Below are 6,000 nucleotides of genomic sequence, written 5' to 3'. Positions count from 1 at the left end.
GGGGAGGAAGTGGTAGGAGCCCCTTTTAAGCTGTGAGAGGAGCCACCCTCTTCCCTGCCCCTCCCACCCCGCTCCTCCCTCCAGTCCCGCCTCACTTGGGGTCTGGACTCAGGTGCCTTCTGGGACCAAGGCGTGTGAGGTGTAGGAGAAAGTGACAGAGAGTGACGGTCCCACTCACTCATCATAGGATCATGAATCATCAGGTTATTTACATTCAAAAAGCCCCCAAGGCAGGCCATCTGATCCCAGACAGGGGCCCAGCCCAAAGCAGGGGAGGGGGGGCCATTTATTGATTGGACACCTGTTTCTAGCCTGAGTACCACGTGCCCGGGGTAAGTGAGAGATCCATCCCTGTCCTTCCCTTGCCTGCTCAGCTTCACAGACTACGATTCCCAAACTTCTCTGCCCCCTGGCTTTTGGGCTGGTTTGGCCAATGGGAGGCACTGACAGATGGTAGAAGCCAAAAGGGTAGGGATGTGGCAGGGTGTCTCTTTTTCTCCCTTTTTCCTTTTTTTTTTTTTTTTTTCCTTTTTCTTTTTGCTTTTGAGGGCCACACCTGCAGCATGTGGAGGTTCCCAGGCTAGGGGTCTAATCGGAGCTGGAGCTGCTGGCCTACACCAGAGCCACGGCAACGCCGGATCCTTAACCCACTGAGGGAGGCCAGAGATCGAACCTGCAACCTCATGGTTCCTAGTCGGATTTGTTTCTGCTGTACACAACGGGAACTCCTTTTCTTTTCTTCTTTCTGTTTCCTTTTCTTGCCTTCTTTCTTTTCTTCTTCTTTTTTCTTTTTCTTTGGAGACATGCGGAATCAAACCTGCACCACAGCAGTGACCTGAGCCATAGCCGTGACAACACGATCCTTAACCCGCTTTTGTGGTCTGCTGTATGGATCTACTCCATGTTGTTTATAAAAAATGCTGCCAGGTACAGTCATATATAAGTTTTCGTGTGGACATAAGCTTTTATTTCTCTAAAGTCCATATCTAGGAGTGAAATTGCTGGGTCACATGGTAACTCCATGTTTAATATTTTGAGGAATTGTCCAACTTCTCCCAAAGTGGCATCACCATTTTATTTCAAAATATTTATTTATTTAAACTGATGCATGGCATGTGGAGCTCCTGGACCAAGGGATCAGATCCCAGCTGGTGTTGCCACCTAAGCCACAGCTGAGACAACCTCAGATCCTTAACTCACTGTCCGGGGCCAGGGACTGAACCTGCATCCCAGCGCTCCCAAGACCCTACAGTTCCCATTGCACCACAGCGAGATCTCCTTATTTATTTATTTTTTAGAGCTGCACCTGCGGCATATGGAAGTTCCCGGGCTAGGCGTCCAATCGGAACCACGGCCACCAGCCACAGCCACAGCAACACGGGATCCGAGCTGTGTCTTTGACCTACACCACAGCTCACTGCTGGTTCCCTGACCCACTGAGTGAGGCCAGGGATCCAACCCGCATCCTCATGGATATAGTCAGATTCATTTCTGCTGTGCCACCAGGGGAACTCCGATTGTCCATCTTTATGATTCTAGCCATCCTATTTAGTGGGCGTGAAATGGTTTTGATTTGTATTTTCCTAACGACTAAAGATATTGAGCACCTTTTAATGCTTATTGACCATTTGTAAGTTTTCTTTGGAGAAATGTCTATTTATATCCTTTGCTGTAGCTCCCGCTGTAGTGCAACAGAATTGGTGGCATCTCTGCAGCACCAGGACACCAATCCCTTGCCTGGCACAGCGAGTTAAAGCATCCGGCGTTGCCTCAGCTGCTGTGTGGGTCACATCCCTAGCCTTGCAACTCCATATACCTTGGGGCAGCCAGAAAAGAAAAAAAAAATTTTTCCCGTTTTTATTTTTTTAATCATTTTTAAAATTAAAAAAAATTTTTTGGCTGCACCCATGGCATGTGGAAATTCCTGGGCCAGGGATCAAACCCAAGACACAGCAGTAACCTGATCCTAAAGCTGGATCTTTAACCTGCTGAGCCACCAGGGAACTCCCAATCCTTTGCCCATTTAAAAATTGGATTATTTGCTTTTTATTGTTGAGTTGTAAGTGTTCTTTACATATTCTGGATATAAACTCTCTATCAGATACATAACTTGTAAATACTTTCTCCCAGTCTGTGGATTTCTTTCACTTTCTTGATGGTGTCTTTTGAAGCATAAAACTTTTAAATTTTGAGGTCAAATTCTTTTTGTCACTTGTGCTTTTTGTGTCATATCTAAGAAACCACTGCCTAATTCAAGTTCATGAACATTAATTTTTATGTTTTCTTCAAAGAATTTTATACTTTTAGTTGACATTTAGCGCTGATTCATTTTGAGTTAATTTTTGCTTATCATGCATATTCCCTTCTATTCCTATTTTTTTTTTTTTTTTGTCTTTTTGCCATTTCTAGGGCCGCTCCCGCAGCCTATGGAGGTTTCCAGGCTAGGGGTTGAATCAGGGCTGTAGCCGCCGACCTATGCCAGAGCCATAGCAACGCAGGATCTGAGCCGCATCTGCAACCTACACCACAGCTCATAGCAACGCCGGATAGTTAACCCACTGAGCAAGGGCAGGGTTCGAACCCGCAACTTCATGGTTCCTAGTCAGGTTCATTAACCACTGAGCCATGATGGGAACTCCCCTATTCCTATTTTGTTGGCTTTTGCTAAATGCCTTTTTTGTGTCTATTGAGATGATCTTTTTTTTTTTTTTTTTGGCTTTTCGTCTATTAAATATTACAGAGGTTGATTTTTGTATGTTGAACCTATCTTGAATTCCTGGGATAAACCTCTTAGTCATGCTGTATAATCTTTTTCTATATGTTGCTGGATTTATTGAAAATTTTTGCGTCTGTGTTTATAGAAGATGTTGGACTATAGTTTTAGATTCTTGTGATGTATTTTTGTGGCTTTGGTATCAGGGTAAGTCTAGTTGAAGGTTTGCTAATTTTGGCGATCTTTTCAGCATGCTAACTTTTAACTTATTGATTTTTCTCTGTTTCTCCTATTCTCTATTTCCTTTATTTCCATTCTAGTCCTTGTTATTTCATCTTTTCTGCTTGATTTAGGTTTAGTTTGCTCTTCTTGTTCTGATTTCCTAAGGTAAAATGTTAGGTTCTTTACTTGATATCTTTCTCCTTTTTTTTCTAATATAGGCATTTACAGCTGTAGATTTCCCTCTAAGCACTGCTTTAGCTGTATCGCATACATTTTGATATTTTATGTTTTGGTTTTCATTCATCTTTAAGTATTTTCCAGTTTCCCTTCTGAATTCTTTTTAGACCCATTGATTATTTAGGGGTGTGTTGCTTAATTTTCACTTATTTGTGAATTCTTCAAATTTCCTTCTCTTATTAACAGTGATCAGAAAATGTATTTTGTATGTTCTCATAATTTTAGATTTATTGAGATTTGTTTTACATCCTAACGTATGGTCTATCCTGGAGAGTTCCCTGTGCCCTTGAGAAAAATGTGTGTTTTTCTTTTGTTGGGTAAAGTATTCTATATATGTCTGACCGATGCAGTTCATTCATAATATTTTTTGCAAATTCTATTTCCTTATTCATCCACTGCCTCATCGTTGTATCTGGTGTTGAAAGTAAGGTATTGAGGTCTCTGTGATTGTTGAATTGTGTATTTCTCCTGTTTCTCCCTTCAGGGCTGTCAGTGTATTTTTGGCTTCTGTTGTTTAGGTGCATACATGTTTATTTGCTATGTCTTCTGGAAGGATTGACCCTTTTATCATTATAACATATCCTTTGTCTCTATAAACAAGTTTCGGAGTTCCCGTTGTGGCTCAGCAGAAACGAACCTGACTAGTATCCATGAGGTCATGGGTTTGATCCCTGGCCTCGCTCAGTGGGTTAAGGATCTGCCATTGCCATGGGCTGTAGTGTGGGTCACAGATGTGGCTTGGATCCTCCATTGCTGTGGCTGTGGCGTAGGCCAGCAACTGCAGTTCATATTCGACTCCTAGCCTGGGAACTTCCGTATGCCTTTGGTGTGACCCTAAGAAAAAAGTTATAAACAATTTTTATCTTAAAGTCTATTTTATCTGGCATTAGTATGTATCACCTTTCCAATTTTTGGATGGGAGTACTGGTTGTAAATTTCTCACCACCAGGATATTTCTTTTCTTTTTTCTTCCTTTTTTAGGGTTACACCCACAGCATATAGAAGTTCCCAGGCTAGGGGTCAAATTGGAGCTGCAGCTGCTGCAATGCCAGATCTGAGCTGCATCTTGTTCAGCTTGTGGCAATGCCAGATCCTTATCACACTGAACCTGCACCCTCATGGATACTAGTCAGGTTCTTAACCCACTGAGCCACAACAGGAACTCTCATCATTAGAATATTTCTTTCCTCTCTCTGCTTCCAGTGGCATCTTCTGCCATAGCTACATGTTTTTAATCCTAGAGTCTATCAGCCAGCCCTTACTTCTATGGTGCCAGCACTTGATGAATAATCCCCACCTTGGCTCCAGCTCCTGCACTAGTTTCTGAGGTCTGGTAGCACTATCTTCTTCCTATGTGTCTCCAGCTCTAGGGTTGATGACATCTTCCTGCTGTTACTAATCTCTGGTGACCTCATCATCTCTTGTTTGATTTCTTAGCTCTTTTATCACCTGTATAACTGGCTCCCTAAGTTAAGTTTCTTTCGTCTGAAATACCTAGATTGGGTCTTTTTTTGCTTCTACTCTGACTGATGGAAGGTGATTTCTGTTCCCAAGGAATTTAAGGTAAAATAGTCACCCCTTATCCATAGTTTTGGTTATAGTATGCATGGTCAACCATGGTCTGAAGGTATTCAATAGAAATTTCCAGAAATAGGGCAGGGGAGATGTGGGGCCTGTAGTTTTTTCAAGTACGAAGTGAGGATATTGGATTTCCTAGGAGATACCTAAGCTTTGGCCTCTGAGGCCCTGAAGTGCAGAACTTTCTTGTGGCACCCTGCCCACTGCTGAACCTCTCTCTGTTATTCCAAATCCCCCAAAAGGAGGCATGAGAAGCCCTCCCAGAACTGGAAATTTCCTTACATTCTAAAGGTTTTTTTTTTTTTTTGGTCTTTTTGCCATTTTTTTGGGCCACTCCCACGGCATATAGAGATTCCCAAGCTAGGGGTTGAATCAGAGCTGTAGCCTCCGGCCTATGCCAGAGCCACAGCAATGCAGGATCTGAGCCGCATCTGCAACCTACACCACAACTCACGGCAATGCCGGATCCTTAACCCACTAGCAAGGCCAGGGATCGAACCTTCAACCTCATGGCTCCCAGTTGGATTCGTTAACCACTGAGCCACGACGGGAACTCCCTTACATTCTAAAGGCTTTGGCTGCTCCCATCAGTGGCACTTGGAGTCCTCTTGCTTTTAGGGATGTGAGCAATCTCTTGAACCAGGCGGAAAAGACTCTCAGGGGTTATATCTGGGTAGGGTGTTGGTAAGGAAGGGCAGGGCAACTTCAGTTTGGAATTATTCCAGAAACTTCCTCCTGAAGCCCTTTCCCATGTGCCAGACGCTTTGAAGAAAAACTGCGCTTAGAGACAGAAGACCTGAGTTCCAGTCTCGCCTCTTCTCTAACTTACTATGAGACCTTAGTACGGTCAATTCCTCTCTGATTCTTTTTTTTTTTTTTTTTTGTCTTTTTTTTGTTGTTGTTGTTGTTGTTGTTGCTATTTCTTGGGCCGCTCCCGCGGCATATGGAGGTTCCCAGGCTAGGGGTTGAATCGGAGCTGTAGCCACCGGCCTACGCCAGAGCCGCAGCAATGCGGGATCCGAGCCGCGTCTGCAACCTATACCACAGCTCACGGCAACGCCGGATCGTTAACCCACTGAGCAAGGGCAGGGACCGAACCCGCAACCTCATGGTTCCTAGTCGGACTCGTTAACCACTGCGCCACGACGGGAACTCCCCTCTCTGATTCTTGGATGCTTGTCTGAAAGGTAATGGGATTGGACCTCAAAAGCTCCAGGCTCCCTTTTCAGGATAATGCTTGTTATCCTCAA

Source organism: Sus scrofa, chromosome 12, assembly GCF_054392235.1.
Source record: "Sus scrofa isolate SSC_HxYL_T2T_F1_AM1 chromosome 12, Sscrofa_HxYL_maternal_Yorkshire_Landrace_v2.0, whole genome shotgun sequence".
NCBI classification, from domain to species: domain Eukaryota; kingdom Metazoa; phylum Chordata; class Mammalia; order Artiodactyla; family Suidae; genus Sus; species Sus scrofa.
This window is presented reverse-complemented; position numbering follows the sequence as displayed.